The following is a 19,745-nucleotide window of genomic DNA, read 5'->3' as shown; positions in this document are numbered from 1 at the left end:
AGATTGTTATATAAAGAAAAATAATAACCTCATCGTCAAGGGGAAATGTGGCGCTTGTCTCTCTTTTTTGTGGTGAGATGTTATGCAACCTTAATCTAAAGCATGACTTTTCTCAATCTGCATTACATATTTACATATTTTGGCTCGATCCCGAGTACACAGTTTCATTTTCACAGCATAAGGCAGTAAACAGAATTATTTTACTTATGTAACATTTAGTCAGTCTTACGTGAAGAGTCCTGCACTAGAGTACGGTCCGTTAGCCTCTATCTTTTTTCCGCCTTTCAGTTCCCAAAGGTCATGGCCAGCCAATATAATGTTAGGCAATCTGTAGCGATGAGAGTGAAACCTCATCTGGTTCAACTGCACACAAACTGGCTGAGGCAAAGTTCATATGGGAAACTTGACCCATTAATGCGTATGACCCATGACAGTCTTTCTCGCCAATGTGGAGGAAACAGTTATATTACCCCAATACACAGGCAGTTTTCTGTGGCAGTCAATGTTTGCTATTTGTTTTATTTATTTTATTTATAATGCTTAAATATGAACCTGACATCTACTCAGTCCAGCAAGGGAACACTGATATATAGTGAGTTAGTAGGGGTAAGTTGTGTTAAGGGTTTAAATTATGCCCTATAAAAAGGGTGGTGGAATACTGTACAGGAAAAGGGGCAGTTGCAAAGTCAAGGTTTCTGCTGTAAATAAGGTCTGTGTCAGTTTGTGTGTGTGTATAGCTTTGATGATGTGTAACTGAAAGTTGATTTAGCAATAAAATGCATACTCAGTACCTTCATACAACGAAATAAAGTGATGGATTGTATAACTATCAATATTGTTGTGTATCAATAGCATATCTGTCAAAAACAGGAACATATTTCCAAATATTCAGTGTCCCAACAAATCAGTTCTTTGGCTTTGATACCATGGAAGAAACGCTTCCTGTAGGCTTTTAATAGGCTCATCAACTTCTCAGGAGCCATATTCGACCACTCATCCATGCAGAACCTCTTCAGCACAGCCAGGTTGTGCAGCTTTTGCTTGTGCACTGCTTTTATCAGAGCATAAAACGTGTTTTCAAACAGATTGAGGCCTGCAGATTGTGACTGTTGTTGAGGAGGAGGAGGACGAAATGTGGTTTGCCGGCTTGTTATGGAGACCTTTGCTGAACGTGTACTCCTGAGCTGCACCAAAGGAGAGGCATTCTTTTCAGTTGTTTGCGGGCCTGCTGAACCATGCTCTCAGTGCTGTCTCACTGGGGATGGCGTTACCGTTCTGGAAAGACATGTCAGCGCTACAGTCCATGTGTGACAGTGTGTTTGCCAATTAAACCATTTGGTCATAGACTTGGGGGGTGAATACTTCCAATAGCCACTTTATATACACATTGGACATATCAATTCCACTTAGTCGAATTAGTACCAAATAATAGATGTATCACAATGCACTTGTAAATTACCCCCTCCCAGTAATGGCCACATTCAAGAAAAACAAAAAGCACATCCCCTCTCTCTGTGCATTATCTTTAAGGGCAAAGTCAATCACTTTCTTAAATTTAAAAAAACTTTGAATTGAGATCCCATTTACAAGGTTTAATGTCACATTTCTGCAAAAGATGACCAAAACATACAGACATACAAACCCTGACACAAATGCGGGATCTTCATGTGATTCAGGGGTTTCTACACTCTATCATGTTCAAAGAGGGATTGTATCTCTGTAACAAGCTTATAGACTGTGAGCCCCATTACATTTGCATGCATTATTCCCTGCTCAAACCTGTCTGTTCTACTACAATCTTAAGGACCTATATCCTTTGGTTGACATTGTTGTCTGTGCCCTTTACCTTGTGACTGTGTCGTCCTTGCTTAGGATAGGATCTATACAGAACAGCTACCAGAAGCCACTGTGCCCCTGTGGCGGTTCGAATCCCGACTGCACCAGAAAAAGCCGACAATGGTGATGTCTCTCATTTCTAATGCCATAGGATGAACACCAGTCCTTGATCACTAACCATACAGGAGCCCCTATTCTTTTCCTCCTTAAACCCAGAGGATGGGTGTCAATAATCTTGCTCAAGCACAACTCTATTATCTGGCAATAACATGACAGTGTGCAACAGAGCTCAGTCATGTCGACAAAAACCTCCAATGCTGCGCCACATACTGTGCCGCTCTCACTCCCTACTTAATTCGGTAAGTGTACATTACTTGTGACTCTTCAATGATGTCACACAGCGTGCAGTAGGGTAGGGTTCAGTGGGACACCCTTCAATTCTCACACCCAGCCCAGCTCTGCAGCATTTGTTTACTGTACACTGCTGGATAAGCTAGACAGCTAGCTAGATAACTGGATAGCTTTATTTATTCATTTATTCATTCAATTAAAGCTCATTTCTAATTCTAATCCCTGACAGCTATCAATAAGTATCAAAACACTTCGTTGGTGTACTTTTCTAACCACATATTGAAATTGTGAAACTATATACATTTTATTAGCTAAACAACCCCATACAACAAACATTTCACAATTTACTCGTTTCATAATTGAACAACATCTACAATTTTCATGTCTGCTGTATTTGCCAACTCGTTTCTGTCTTTAACGCAAAGGATTCTGGGTCTTCAGCACAAAGCTCTTCCGCAGAAAGGGAACTCAATCGAAGGGTGCGTTGGAGGGCAGATAAAGATCTCTTCACTTGCTCCCTAAGAAATGGGGACATCCCTTAAGATAGCGAGCGTACTACTTTCCGTCTCATGAGGGAATATAACGAGGGAGCAAGAGAGTAGTGTGGGACACCACTTGTAAAACTTGTAAACAAAACTAAGATCTGCTTCCTTCAGTTCATTCTATCTTGGAGGAATGATGTACGTAGTCACCTAGAAAACCCACAATTCAGTAGTATAAAACAGAATACGTTTACAGGATATCACATATACAATCCTGCTTGAATATATCAAACAACATTTTAACCACGACGCCCAAGTAAGACTTGCATCTTGGTATATTTAATTTGTACATTAGAATTCCTAACTTGCATCACTAACTATACAGTTTGGCCATGGATAGAAAAACGTTAATTGTTTATATTTCTTGAAAAGGGACCTTGAAAAACATACAGTCTAATTATAACCACCTCTTGTTGGTTCCACTCTGAAGTGTCAAACCCAGAGAGCTCCCTCCAGCCCACAGTGAGAATTCAATTTGCACACAGTGATGGTGTGAAATTAAACCCACATTCTGTGCTGGAAATGTTACAGCAATGAAGGTTCTAGAAAGGTTACATTATTAAACTCTGGGGACAGTGAAAAAAACAAACGTTTAGTTCATTATGATTAGAATTGTCAAGGAGTTGATTTCTGAAAGAATTTAAAATGTTATTATTGAGGCAGTACTTGATTTGAATTTGCATTATGACATTATAGGACTAGAATGGGAATTTGTATTCAGGGAGTGATGCTGGTACACTGGAACTGACCAATACACTACTACTGTACTGCCATCTACTGGATAAACAACTGCAAAAACAAGCAGTAAACACAACTACCTTTCAAATGTGGAATATCAATAGGAAAAATGTACATTTCATGTTTAAATATATAATTACCAGTGCATTTTACAAATATTTAGTTATTACATGTATTATATATTGATATACTGAATACAGGAAATAGTTATTTTTACGGCTTTGTCTCCATCACAAGAGTATAATAGCTTTTTCTGTAGACAATTATTTATCTTTTTCAATTGAGGAACACAATGCAGTGAATTCTGTCTTCATTGAAGAGTATATAAATCAACAGGGAAGTGAAAGTCTAATCTGTCATGCAAGCTCAAGCTGAACAAATTTAAAGCATTTTTAGATGCGGCAATACAGGTGGGATTCATATGAGAATGTAAACGTTTCATTACAGAACAAACAAAACAGACAGCGTGAGACACAAGGGAATTGTTGTAACTATAGAGCGAAATGTTGGAAGCAGCTTCAGGTGATATCGAATAGACAATTAAAACCTGAACGCTGTTGAAAAGGAGTTACATCATGATGCATTGTTATCAGCTTGATGAAGCAAGAACCACACCAAATTGTAGGATTCTGCTTTGTATAAGTCTCATACCATGATTCTAAGAAACGAAAAATCTTCCATACTGGAGCCAAGCAATCAGTGCAGGCCATGGCCCCTGTATTTACTGCAATGTCTCGGTATTTCGAGCAAATAAAGTCATTCTAGGAGCTATCTGAACATCTGCAGTCGAATGCAGTATTAAAAGCCCGACACTCATTAAATTGCAGCTGTATTCTAAGATTATTCAAAATCTATAGGAAAGAATTAGGGAATGTATAGTCTGATTGCAATATTTACATGGAAGATTAATTTGCGATGTAGTGTACCACCACAATTTACTCAAAGCTCAAGGATTTAGGGTTTTGCTAAATCAGTTTGCTTCCCACTGTGAAAAAGTATATCATGTGGTCGTGGTAAAGCCACCCTTAACAAGGAGAAATCATGGGTTTCAGATGGAAAATGTCCTGCTCTGTACTTAACAGTCTGCTCAAAAATAACACAGTAAGAAAATCGAGAGGACTGTAGCTGTCCAAGATTGTTTAGAGTGTATTTCTAAGGAAAGCTACAACAATTTGGTAATTTCCCTCGCTTTTACATACAATATGTGAACAGAATAATTATTGAAAGATACAATTCATTTAATAGTAGGAAGGCCCACCTGGTTTGAATGACTGTTGCAATCCTTTGGTTGGACGGTCAGAGTAATGTGTCTCAGCTCCTGCAGGGCAATTTCTACTGCAGCAAAATAAGCTGTTCTACTGCGCATTGTTCCAGAGGTCTATGAGAGTCATGTCAGGACTCAAAGATGGCAAACAATGTTTTCAGTGCTGTCCTCTGCTTGAACCACTAGTATAAGTCCAGTGTTGATCTACAGACTCTCACGTGAAAATTGCATCAATGCAGGCAGTACAACATAATATGGCAATTCATGTATCACACTACCTACTGGTGGACAGAGAGGACTAACTGATATGTAATACTATCCTTTACCAGCAGAAATACTTTTACTTTACAGTGTGCACGAAATAATATTTTAATATATTTATATACTAGATACATGTTGTATTTTTATTAATTTAACATTTCATGCATTGCACTACAGTTTTTGTTTAAACAACAGCAACAATAATTGTTAATTTTACTGTCTATATATGTGTTTCTATAATTGAATTCAAATCACATTGCTATCTGTTGGTTTGCTCTCCTACCAAGCCCCAGAGATGGCACAGACGAACGAAAGTAAAAAAGCAGTTAATTTGTGCGACTGGTGTATTCATTTCTGTGCATGCCTTTGCAGTCCGTGAGCACGATTTCATAAAATGCTCAAAAAATGATTAATTAGTGTATCCTAAAAAGAGTAAGTACACAAATTAGTAATCCGTGTGAATGAATTAGTAAGATGTGCATGCAGATAAGTAAAGGGTGCACACTAATTAATAAACCGTGGGCATAAATTAATCTCATGTTTTATATTTTTTCAGCTACATTGTCTCTGGAGCTCCACAGTCCTACAATATTAATGAAGGTTATTAAGGTTCAGTCTCTGCAGATACCAAGGTTTTGTTGTAGTTTGCAAAACCTAAACACCAGTGCAATAAATGATTGGTTAATCTGTGACACGGCAAAACAGGATCTTAACTGTGTGCGGAGACAGATGCGTCTGTCTCCCAGCTCCAAGCTCAGGCACATGAGGCATTACTCTCAACAATCCAGTAGAGGGTATCAATATCCTGCGAACTTAATTGTGACTGTCTACTGAAGAGGGAGTTTTAACTCTGGGCAAAATACAAGAATAATCAATTAATCTAGCAGAAGGCGTGGTCAATTTGTCATTATATAACAATGCAAAAGAAAGCAGTGCCACATCATCCGGGTGAAATGTGTATCATTTAGCCTTCAAAATAATGAAAATGAAGAAGTATAAAAATAATTTAAAACAAATGTATTAAACACGTAGGACCAAGTTGATGGCTCTTCATTTTCCTTTTTATTACTGTTATACGACATGTACATTCTATCACTGAGCATGTCTCAGTCCAGCAGTGCTTCACACCAGTTTGAGGCTAAAGACTTTTTACACGTCAGGCCCGGGCCCAGGCAGCAGGCGCCTGCTGACCACCAGCGCTGTCAGATTTGTTCTGGATTCCAGGACCGCTCCGCCTGCCATCACCTCAGGAGAGCCATGAGTGAGCAAGCGAATAGTCATAAATGCAGCCCAACTGGCTGAGCACCTGCCTGTTATGTCTGCTTCAGAGGCCCGTTGTGTGGTTGCCAGCTGAACTGATGCAGTGGCACCGTCCTCCTGGTGACTTGAAATAATGCAAACATTGACTGAGAATGCAAGTTTACAACAGCAAGCATCTTTCTGCGTGCCCCTGTGTGCCTCAAGATGGCCCACGCTGGTTTGGCCGTTGGGTTGCTATAGACTGAACTGTTTGTCTGTCATGGAGCTCGAGTTCTGGGTCAGGCTTCTTAACTGTGTCCTTTGGCTCAGTGGAGGTCTTTTGTCCTTGGCATTTCCCTGGATTACCTGTCAACCAACTTTCTTAGGCTACACTTCATTCTTCCCATCTAAATTACCACAATTAGCCATTCTAAATAAATTGTTCTAGGAATCAGTGCTGTTGGTGTTAATTTTTTTTTTACTCTTTTTTTTTGGTTGTTGCCAAATTAAAAAGTTAGGCGTCCCCCCTTTTGTTTGGGATGCATAAATCTATGAAACATTAGAGCCTGCATAAAGCTCTATTGCTTAATTAGTACAATTGTAATTATGCTCTCAGTAGCATAGTTGTAACTGTAACTACTTATATTTCATGTTAAATCTAGTACTGATATAACTAAGTTTAATTTGAATTTAATTTACAACTGACCACCTTAAAATAAAGCATTACCTTGAAAAAAAAAAATCTTTAACAGAGTTTAAAGGAGTTTCTGTGACCATTAAACAGAACTAAAGCCCTAATTGGAAAGAAACTGAAGACCCCTGTGTGAACTGTCCGATGGACACACACTGCGGTTGCACTCATTATTAATCCAACAAATTAGAATCACAGATTCGTTTTCAAAGCCTAATCCACCCCCATGACGAATAAGCTATTTATTTATTTTCAATAGTGTCCTCAGTGAGCTACCTAAGTTATTTTGTCAAACGTATTCATAAGAAATGTGCTGTAAAACTCAGGAAACATACAAATTAGAATAGTAAAAAATAGTAAAAAATAAAAGTACAGTAAGACAGTGAGACAGTGACCTTGTTTACAGAAACACACAGGGAAAGAAATGCAGTTGTTCAGCATATTACACAAAGTAAACTGAAGGTTTAAGACAAATACATTAATAATAATAATAATAATAATAATAATAATAATAATAATAATAATAGTAAATGACAAACATTTATCTTGTTTCATTTCCCTCTCTCCATCTAATGATTAAATCTACACAGTAAAGAGCTTACTTTTTTTTAATCTATCTTTTGTAACTACAGTCATATATCCTGCTCTGTAGCCTCTAATGAGTTTCTTGTTTTCTGGTCATCAGGACATAGTCAGGCTGTTGCTGAGATCGCTTTAAATTACAGTCTGTGTCTATAAACAGCAAATGTCAAATCTTGAGCACAAAACTGTCCATATCACAATTATATTTTGAGTGTGACTATTCCGGATTTTATTACTTGGGCAGGAAATAGCTTTTAGCTCATTTGTCTGACATCCTCCATTAAGAACAGGTTTCGTTTTTTAATTCTGTTGACCAAAATGCAGGGCCGCTCTCTTATTATTCCCAGAGTCTGAAAAATATTGAATATAGTTTCTTCTCCTTTATAGCTGCATCCTTTCTACATAAAACTCAAAACCAACCATATTAACAAGAGCATTGTCTCTGACGTACAGTCAGAAATGTGTTCTCTACAGGTACAGAATATATTGTTGTTCCATATAATCCTTAAATTAACTTGAAGGATGAAGGAGCTCCATCAATCCACCTGGCAGCATTAATAGGCTGAGTAACAACTAGTGATGTCATGGCTTGATTAGGCCATTTCAGCCACTGTGCATCACTGTCGCTTTATTACACCCAAAAGATTTCTGCCCACCTTCAAAAGCCTGAAGGCAACTCTGCCACGACATGACATCACTGGTCAGTTATTCATCATGAGCATTAGGTAAGAGCAGGCTTGCGGTAGGACTAACATGTTTATCAAGCTCCAGAGAGCCTGGTCAAAGTGAACTGTTTGTTTTTGCATGTTATCTAACTCTCATCATTGTTCTGAAATAAACATTGATATGCAAACAACAAACACAAATCTGTGCATATAGCACCAAGTATCTTTTTATTATAATTTCAATATTAAATTATAATAAACCAGAATGACAAACACACATACATATCCCCTTTCACAATACCAAATGCTCTATCATTTTTCTCATATTTGAAAACTACCCAATATTATACACAATCCAAGGTCTAGCTATCATTTATTTTATGTTGTCTTCTAAAAGCTTAAAACTGTACAAAACGAACACACAAAAAACATCAAATGATGGATAGACAACATACTTACTTGCTAATTCCGCCAAAATGTGTACTGACACGATAAGATCCAACTGTGAATTCTGGTGCTCTGTCGAGGACAATTTCAATGGCCTAAATGAGGATGAGACCATTTAATTTACAATGTACATGACAGGAACTATACAAAGAGAAAGAATGCCAACAAATAGGTAAATATTTCTTGTTATTTTCTCTATAACAACACATGTAGCCTACTTCTTTCATTTCACCTAATTCTACTAAACAAACAAACAAACAAATAATCCCTGCTACTGGCTAATATGTTGCTTGCCTTAACCCCACTGCATGCAACACTGCTGTAACCATTGTCACATTTCTTCTTTGACTTCACTACCCCTTGATAGAAGAATAATCTTGTACTTGATCTTACTGAATTTTCATCAGTTAGATATTTTATTGAATATTCAATTTTCTTACCCTTGTATTATGATTCTTAAAATGCACATATTGAGTGGCAACATTAAGCCACCCTAGCTAAGGCGATCTACTAATGAATAATACAAATAATCACAATTCAAAAAGGAGCGATATTCTGATTTTCATACTAACACAGACCAACTTCAAAGATCAGTGGATCCTCTATGAGAAACATTAAATAAAAAGGGAAATATCAAACACTGGTTTCTCAATACATAGAGGAGTAAATCCACATATTACACTATGTATGTTTAAATGTGGTAAAACTATGACATTTACATGCCTCTGGTCTTAACTATATATTTTAGTTTTTTTAGGCTTAATTCATTTTCAACAAGCTCTGAAAATATATAATGAAGAATAATAATACAAATAATTAAACTAATTACATTATTGACATTGAGAATGTGAATGGACTTCAATTGTATATACATTTTTGTTTATTATTCAAAGAAATATCCAAGTTAAACAGTTTTATTATTTATAAGGTTGAATCATAGATATACAGTAAATCAGTAGCATTAGTATTTTATTTGTATTTATTTCTATAAATACTAGCCTTAGTTTTACAGTCTTGGACTGTCTGTTTTCACCATTTAAATTGTGCAACTGTCCTATAAATACAAGATTGATTGTAATTAAGACAGTTTGTCTAAATGTGTTACTTAAATGTAAATGTGTTACTTGTGCATCACGTGGGTCTATGCTTTTGCCACATAATCATGAATATGTCATTCAAAATAATTATGTTGTATTACTGATTGCCTCAGATTATGGAAAGGAATACGAAGTGGCAGCAGGATATGAAATGTAGAGGTTTAAAACATCATTTCAAACATGCTTACTCCGTTGCCACATAAAGGAAGTGTACTGTCACTCATTAGATCTCTGTTTGGTTAATTAATGTTCTGTTTATGCAGGACCACTATGTTTTTCTGAAGTTAATCAGCCACAGACTGATGGTTTTTGACCCTACATTGAGAACTCTGTCTATTATCATTTCATATCAGTTTTATGTATTTTTCAAATTCACCGTTTTATGCATTTAAATATGTTTTATAGCATTTTATTTCTTTTTAATTATATTATATAGCCTAACACACAGTGAGACAAGCTAGTGTGAAGGGTGCTCTATACTATTATTATTAGTATTACATATATTATGATTATGATTAATAAAACATTTAAAATTTAATCTTGAAGGCATTGATCAGAAAAAAACAGATCATTTAAATCCCTTAAAACCAGAACACAACAGATTTTGCTTGCTCTGCCACAGTACTATAAATGTGAAATATGATCAATAATTCCAACTTGGATGCTTGAGTGCATTTTCTTTAGTTCTGTCTACGTTAGTGGACAATGAGTGACCTGGGGGTCTGACCAGCACACGGAGCAAAAACCATACGAATGAAATAAGAATGATGTCATGCTATTAGTAACCCTGCAGCTAGATTAGACAAAATCAATAGATGTGAATATTCCCTTTCACATATGATGTAATCAAATCTTGTCAGTGCAATCACAATGAGGAGAATGTACCACCCACATGAAAATCAAAAAATGACAGAGCAAACTAAGTTATATAAACAATAAATAAACTATGGCACTGTGCCACAAATGAAATTAAACCCTTCGGCTGGAATCAAAAGAGAGGTAAGGAGAAGCAAAACAAAACTCTTCCCTCACATTAACTAAACCAGCTACTTTTCTGACTAAATATTTAGGATTGCATTATTTTATTTATCTTAGTACTTATGAGTTGTCATGGCTAAAAAAAGAAGCTAAACTTGTCCTCAAGATTGATCAGTTTCTTAGCACTTTTTTTGTATTCATCGTACAGTTTATCAGTTGTTCTGCACAGTGATCAATTTGTGTTCAGTTTATCCGTGCAGATGGTTAATTAATCTGTGTGCACTCTTTCTTTACAGAAGTCATGTAAACAACTGATATTCACAAATGTATAAACTATCAATCATCTGATTCCATACGTTTACATGTGTCTTCCAATCGTGTTGTTTCTTGATTTCTATTATATCAGGATTTTTGACTTTGAAATATTACAGTCCTGCTCTGTTCTACCTGTGTTAGAGTTTTGATGCACATCATGTTCACTGCAAAGAACTCAGGGTGAGTTTGAACCTAAACTGTCTGAGATCAAACATTTTTATTCTCCCCACAATAAGGCCTTGATTAGGGCAAATCAAAACTTCAACCCCTAGTTAAAGAGCATTATTTGACAGCAGTTGCACTAGATATGATTAAGAATTGTCTTTCAAAAGAAGCTACCATCAAGTGTCAGCATAATGGTTGGGTAAAATGTCGAATTTTGCCTTGGTGTAAGTCTGTTTTTGATGTTGGATATACTGCTAGTCAGCTGCAGAATGAGATGAATCACACATTCTACACAATTGTGAACTTTCTTCTATTTATGTAGTACATTTTATGTATATTCAATTTATTTCACTCCCCATTTTAAATCTGACAGGAGGATTGTAGGGAATGGTTGAGCAGTTTGTGCTGAGGAATATGCACTAAACCCGGAGGAAAATAAGAAAACAGTAGGAAACTTAAGATTTTGAAATCTTTCTCTGTAGCTCGACCAAAGGGAACAGGGCTGCGCACACTGTAAAGTGTAAAAGTTAAAAGTCAAATCTGAGGGCTGTGCACAGTCACGGTACTTCTGTGCATGTTACACTTTTTGTATGGTCGAGGCTTCGTGCAAGTGCTACTCTCTGGGGTTTTAAAATATGCTAAAGCAATACACCTGGGAAATTCAAAGATCTCAAAAAGATCTGTCACTTGTGAACATGACTTATCTGAAAAGGTAAATAAAAACGTTGTTTATTTATAGAATTAATAGGTTGCACATATCGAAGGTATCTTTGTACCATTTAAGACATTTTTCTACTCTATTTGTTGAAAACCCAGATAGAGCAGTCTTCAGCAAGGATGAATTCTACCCAAGTACAATAGAGCCTGTGTATAGGATTTTGTTTTGTCTATATTGTTGTTGCATTTTGAAAATACTTTTCAAATCTGCACAGTTGTGGTTCTTGGATTCACATAATAAAGTAAGGTTTTGAGAATGCTTGCATATCATTGATAAAGTGACGCATTTGTAACATTTCTTTGCTGCAGTCACAATCATTACCATAAAGGTGCAGTATTCGTCTTCTATGGCAAGCCAAATTATCATTTAGAGATATCTCTAAATCATTTAAAGATATCTGCAAATCAATTAGAAATATCTGCAAATCATTTAAATATATCTCATTTAAAAGTACATTTAGAGACATCTCTAAATGATTTGAAGATATCTCTAAATGATTTGCAGATATCTCTAAATCATTTAAAAATATCTGCAAATAATTTAGAGATATCTTCAAATGACTTCCTGATCATTTAGAGATATCTGCAAATCATTTAGAGATATCATCAAATGACTTCCTGTATGTAGCCCAAGATTATCACTTCCTATTAACTTGTTAATTCATTTCCATGTAACTGAATAAGGAAACAGGAAGTGATAATCTCAGCCAAAATACAGGAAGTCATTTGAAGATATCGCTAAATGATTTGCAGATATCTTTAAATTATTTAGAGATATCATCAAATCATTTAGAGATATCATCAAATCATTTAGAGATATCTTTAAAAAGCACCTTATTTAGATATCTCTAAATCGTTTGCAGATATCTCTAAATCATTTATAGATATCTTTAAATTATTTAGATAAATCTTTAAATATTTGAAGATATCTTTAAATGCATTTAGAGATATCTCTAAATGATAATTTGGCTTGCCATAGTCTTCTGCCTTTTTAGATGTTTGTTTAGTTATTCACTTTAGTTCACTCCCAATAATGAGGTTTTGCATTGTAGTGTTTCTATATGAGGGGCCATTAAACTTTAATTTTTTAAAAAAAATTTAAACTTTTCGTGCACACACACATATGAAATACTCTCACACACACACATATAAGATTGAATATTCACACATGACATTCTCATACACATACATGGAAAGTGTTATACATTTGTATTTATAAATATGATTATGTATACTGGAAAGTTAGCCTTGTTAGGCTGCAACCAAAGGTGGCAAAAGCAAAATAATCGATATCTGCGTTTTGAAAACAGTAGCTAATCATACAAACCCTACAATTAATTAAAATGACACTGTTATGTAATAATTCAAATTTTACTGTTGACATAAAATAAAACGCCCAACTTCCTGGTTGACACATAAATTAGGAGGACACGCCCCCCCAGCGGGCAGTGTGACGCAATGGAGTTTGAACGCTCTTATTACATTAATACAACCATGCCAACGATGAATCATGGTAAAATAATTATATTTATTAGAATAAAAACACAGATTTCTATATGAAATTATATAATTGACAAACAAGAAAGTACACTCTCGCTCCCAAACACCCTTCACCTGATGAAATCGAGCGATGGCAGCAATCGGATTTTATGGAAATTTCATAGTGTACCGCGGCCTTAAGATCTTTAAAAAGAATATATAATGTGGATATATAATGTGATTTTGATTCATACTTCCGATTCAACATCAAGAAAACTAGAGCTAACCTCTCGTATGTAAAGGGAAGGTAATAATTTCTATTCATGCAACTCAGAGTGTGACTGAACATTAAAGTGGTCTGATTAACAGGCTCACTGCAGGTCAGTTAGGTAATGCAATGGTCCCCTTGATAGTAGAATTAAGAGATCAATAGTTGAGCCAGCATGTCATATTTCGGTAACCTCTATGTGCATTCTTAATATTTACCTGCTGTAATCACATCACTGCGGACAAACTTGGTACATGTAGCACAGTGAATGTCTTGGATGAAATCCAGGCAACCTCTATGGAAGGCAAATGGAATAGCATAATCAAAGGGAACAGGCATTGACTTGTTCAGATTGATGACTCCAAAGTTCCTAGGGATTTTGACCTTGCAGCAAATATAAATTGCTCATGCAGCATTATTTCTACTGTCCAATGAAAAAGCAAATCCCAATCCTGCACCAGAAAACACTATCAGAATATTAATTTATCAAAGGAAAACAAAACAAAAAAAAAAACCTTAAGGACTAGATCTCCGAACTAACGTAGAAGAATAAGAGGCAGAGCACTTTGTGAGATGCATTTAACTCAGAAGAAGCTTCTTTGAAAAAGATTGCATGTATTCCCCAGATATTATACATTTAATAATAATAATTTGCCAGTAAAACTGCAGGTACAGATTTCAATATGAGAGAATAACAGGATTTTCTTCCATAAAGCTAACGTTCTTCCAAATCTGAAGTTAAATTCCACCTAAAAAGTTTTATGGAAAAAATTATTATATATTAATTCCTGCACCTTTCAAAAATATAAATTGAGTGATTTAATTATATATATCTTGTGGCTTTGAAAAACACCACAAGCTTCTTATCTTGGCCCTTTTGAAATCCATTTTGAAAGTCTAACTTTTACCACTACACATCACCACATGTAAGACCCGGTGAGACTCAGGCTTGAGTAAACAAATATATTTTCTCATGAACTTAATTCATTGTCCAAATATTTATTGGTTAGGTATGTATTAAATTAATAATAATAGTAATACACAATAATTATAACGATGATAGTCTTAGGACTTTCCAGCAACCAGTAACCCAGAGAACAACATATCATGTTCATTGCACTGGCCTCAGAAACAGGGCAAAACAAAACAGGTGACAGGCAAGTCCAAACAACTGTACTATGGCTCAATGTAATAGATTTAGCATCCAAAAAACATCAACCTTTTGAGTAGAAATTGCAAATCACAGCAGACTGTAACAGAAACAGTAGGAAACAATGGTCTAGAAATGTGGTCTAAGCATACATGCTAAATTCAACACCAGTTCTGAGTCTTTATCCTTACTTTACTTTGTTTCCAGCAGTTGTTTTTTTTAATTGAAAGATTTTAGACATGTACATAAGCCTAATATTGATTTTTACATCTGGAACTCGCAAATGCATGTTCAATTGATAATAATAAATAAATACAAAACTTACAAATGCAAGTCCCTAATTTCAAGAGTATTTTTCTTCATTATGGTCAAAATCTTGATAACTGGGCACTTTGATTTGGTGGTTATCTTTCATTCACAGAAGTGAACAAGGGGCTTAAACTCAATTACTTGTTATTAATTCCTATTTTAGATGTTAAGCATGAATAGTTCATTTTATTTAAAGTTTTGCATTAATTCAGTTTCTATCACATCATTTAATAGAACTTGAGTTATTAGCCTTAGAAAAACTAAGTAACTGAATCGCAAGTATTCAGGATTTTGAAAGGGATTAGCAAAGTCTACCCAGACAATTACTCCTCAATACCGTTAGACAAGGAACACTCGACAAAATGGAAAATAAGTACCAGAGGATTCAGAAGTGAGAGTTAAAGACAGAAAGAGTTAAGGGCTAGTGGCAACTGGACAACCAGAGTACATTCAATTACATCTTATTTCTTACTGTCCTTATTATTCTGTGTTTGACATCATGAAGAAGATACATTCTAATACACACAATCTCAAGGTATGGATTTTATTTTCTTCAAACAGCAAACAGTAAGCAAGGCGAAGATCAAATGTCCCGTGCTCATGTTTCACTGTACTGACCCGAGGGCCAATCATTTTCTCGATTTGTTTTATTAAACATCCATCCTCTTACAAACTAATTTGTTTTTCAGCTGAATTCATAACTACTAACTGACTTGGAAACACAATAATATAAAAAATCCTGGCCTTTTTGTATCAACATACCACTGCAGAATATTAATGACCCTTTTAGTTCTACAATTCCATTTCCATTTAACACAACTAATTACGTTTTTTTCAAAATTAATTATTTATAACGTCTGCTTAATTAAGTCTTACATCAAATAGCTAAAAGTAATGGTATTTTAATATATATATATATATATATATATATATATATATATATATATATATGTGTGTGTGTGTGTGTACTGTGCTGGAGTTCTTTCTGTCCAGAAGGTTCACCAGATAGACAAGCAAAAGCTGTGATCTCCATTCATCTTTAATCCATAGCTGAAGAATGCTTTCAGGGCTTGGTGCAAAGTTTAAAATTCTGCCTATTTTGTTTTCTATAACCCTGGGTGGAAACCAATTTAACTGCGAAAGTTAAAGGATTCAGTCATCAGACCAAAGTGTCTTCTTTCACATCACAAATGTTTTTCCCTTTTTTAATGAATTTTTAAGTGTTTTCTATTCCATTTCAGATTCAAAATGCATCAACTGGAGGACTCTAAGTATCAAACTTTTGAAGTTACTTGCCAGGCATATTGACATTTTGATTAATTTAATAACGTGTTCCTAGCATATTGATTATTATAAAGTCTCTTTAATCTTTCTGGCATCTCTGTACCTGTGGCAAGGCCTAGTGATGCAGGTGCAACTTGTCTAGCTAAAAGACTAAAAGACTACCAGTGCCAGTGGAAAAGAATGACTGTATGTTACTGGATGTATTAAATATTCTATGACTTAGTTGGTCTTAATACAAAAAACGGTTAACCTCTGATGATAATTCATAGAGATGTATGAAGTGATGAACAAATATTGTTTTTCAAGCAGTCCAGAAAAAAATTACAAAGTGGGTATTTTCTACAAACAAATGATTTGTTCTTACTACTTTTTCTCTGTATAACTATTCATATTGTGTTTCTGTGAATGAATCCTTAGTTTTCTATAGATTTGAAGTTTCAGTGACAAGATAAAAGGCTGTTGTTGCAGAAATGTTTTAAGATTATAGTAATAAAGTTCACATCATCAGATACTTCATCAGATAATTAATGGTATTAGAAAAAAGTAGATCTACAAATCTAATAAACAATGTAACAGTATTCAAAGTGTCAGTTCATATAGTGGACAACCAAACCCACATTTTATGTATCAGTCCTTATTCTTATTTGAATTCTCTCCTCTTTCTAAGATTCTTCCACCTCAGTTTTTTCATCACTTAAGACCATGTGATCTGTATTCCGCACACTTTTCACTTTTTTTGTGCCTGAATGAATAGCAGATAAGCACACCCAGGCCAATCCTTTTGATCAGTGACAATACAGAGGAAACTGGATTTTTGTAACTTTAGAACAATTATCTTAACTTCATTACACTAAATGTAATTGCTTTTTGCAAATGTATCTCTCAGTTCAGTAGACAAGAACATCAGAACCATATCTGCAGGAAGAGCATTGTGACATCCTAGTGCTTTTTATTATTATTATTTATTTGTGGAAAAATAAAGACAAACTCTATACAGAAATATGGCCTAAGTGTTTTAGAATTGAAATGAAATATACATTTTTTTTATTTATAAACAAGTTTACCCTTTTGAAAAACAAACGCACAGAAACACAACTGAGATGGCTTTTGATGTGCGGAGAAAGTGCCATCCATTTGTCTTTCATCTTCTTAATAGAGTTCAGAATAACAAAAAGGATCTGACAAAACCTCAGTTATTCTTTGGAGTGGCAGGACGACTTCAAACCCAAGCCATTCCTGATGTGCAATTAAAAAAATAATGGTGTATATATTTAAACTGTAGAAATATGCAAAAATATTCTAAGACTAAAACAAGTAGCACAGAAGACATGAGCTAGGTCTTGAAAATAATTGTAAAAATTTACATAAGTGTTATTTGATATTTTTAAGCTGTTTTTGTTTTTATTGAAATGGTTATTTTAATGCTATTTCATATTATTGTATTTTTTAGAAAACAAAAAAGTCTAACAATATACTATAGACAGAGCTTTGTTCTAAAAGCTACACTATTTTGCATATTAAAATTGTTTATGTTAGCTAACAATTTAGGTTTTATGAAAAAGATGAGGTCATAACCAATTTTGTTTGGGTATATTCAAGTTATTTTATGCAAATATATTTGTTATAACATTTCTCCCAGAATGATCATGTTTTTGATATGTGCTGTCAAAAGGTGTCTGGCCTTAGGTGTCTGCCTGCGTGAAGTTTGCATGATCTGAGACATGGCCGCATAGGTTTTCATTGGATGCTTTGGTTTTCTCTCAAATCCTAAAGATATGCTGCTTAGGTTAAATGCCTACTCTAGATTGCTTTGTAGATCAACTATGTGTTAGTGCTGCCCAGAAACAAACTGGCGTCCAGTCCTTGCAAATACCCTACCTTACCCTACCTTGCGCCATGTGCCTGCCTGGGTAGTCTCTGGTTCACTGTGACCCCAGCACTGGATGATGTGGTTATTGCAAATGGATGATTATGGATGACTATGGATGACTATGGATAATAATCTGATACACCAAAGAGTGCGCACAGATGGTAGTAGGCTTGTGGCTATGCAATCCTTAGTTTGTTTAAAATCTATGATTCATGAGCCTTTTAAACACACATAAATGAACTGTATTAGCCTCAGTATGGTACTTGATTCTGACAGACTTTACAGAAATTGAAAACACTCTTGACTGAAACTAATGCTCAAAGCTATGGTAAACGCCCTCACAAACTGTTAACTTATCACCTTAAATATAATTATTGACTTACCCTTTACTACAAGTGTACTACATTGACACCTTCTCTAAAAGTATATTCTGTAGATGTTCAGCACTATAGTTAAATCACATTCAATTGAAACACAGAGCTCTCACTTAGGTTATATGCTGATATTTGTAAAAAAAAAAAAAAATCATTAAGAGAAAATATCAGTGTAAACATTTTTATTTTAAAACAATTGAGGTAAATGCACAATTGAGGATTTTCATCTATACCTGTTTTGTCATCCAAAATGGTTTGTTGTGAAATGGGAGATGCTGTTTAGGAGAAACTGCCTAAAAATCTAAACATGGCTTTGATTTTATGTGATTAGTAATTAATTCCACATAATAGATAACGTTAGAGTTCAAAATCGAAAGGTTTTACAACATAAAGAAATTATAAATTTAATAACTTCCAAAGCATTACATTTCTGAATTTCTGAGCTCCTAAGCCCAGACCAATATTGGCTATCAACAATTCCAAGACTTGATGGCAACCTTTGGTTCGAAAGCAGATTACTGTCATCAAGCACTTAGTTTGAATCTGCTAATTAAGGTGCAGTTCAAAATGGGTGAGGTTTTGAGTTGTTTCAGGCCTTTCTCAGAAGAACAGGAGGCTGTGAAATAATATGGAAAAAAAAACATGCCTGAACTGGGAGAACTACCCACAGGTTCAGCTTGGTTTAGTTTAGGTTAGATCATGCTTACAGCCAGAACAAATGCTTGCCAAGTGGGAGCAACTATAACTGGGATGTACTAGAAAAAATTATGCAGTGTATGTATGAGTGGGTTTGTGTTTATTCAAAAATGTTTTCAGTGTTTTTGCATTGTGTGGGATGTTTTGATTGTGTCTCGACCCAGGAGAGTAAATGTGGTACCTGATCTACGCATTTAATTCCCAAGGCAGATCTGACTGTGCACATGGAAACGCTACACCAGAGTGTGGAGGCTAACTGTTCCTCTAAATTATTTTTAAAACCCTTAAAATAACTACAGTTACTTTTGATGACACATGCATATTTTAATGTATTCATTTAATTAATTAATTAATTAATTATCACATTGTACATATGATTTAAAGCTTCCAAAAACATAATGCACTTACAACTGGTTTGAGAGTAAAA

The 19,745-nt window shown here is 35.0% G+C and overlaps 1 protein-coding gene across 2 annotated transcripts in view; it reads right to left on the bottom strand.

Annotated features, from left to right (window-relative positions):
• The window catches only part of phactr1 (phosphatase and actin regulator 1), a 119,956-nt gene that overhangs the window by 85,189 nt on the left and 15,022 nt on the right, over positions 1–19,745 (bottom strand). The window contains exon 1 of one of the 2 annotated variants that reach the window (XM_066723092.1): positions 8,629–8,705. The exons of the other annotated variant lie outside the window; for it this stretch is intronic. The gene's annotated coding sequence lies outside the window, so the exon portion shown is untranslated. Of the gene's footprint in view, positions 1–8,628; positions 8,706–19,745 lie in introns of those variants that run through there. 2 annotated transcript variants of the gene reach the window in all.

This window comes from Amia ocellicauda, chromosome 2 (assembly GCF_036373705.1).
Source record: "Amia ocellicauda isolate fAmiCal2 chromosome 2, fAmiCal2.hap1, whole genome shotgun sequence".
Classification (NCBI taxonomy): Eukaryota; Metazoa; Chordata; class Actinopteri; order Amiiformes; family Amiidae; genus Amia; species Amia ocellicauda.
The sequence above is the reverse complement of the archived record's forward strand: the minus strand, read 5'-3'. Positions and strand labels throughout refer to the sequence as shown.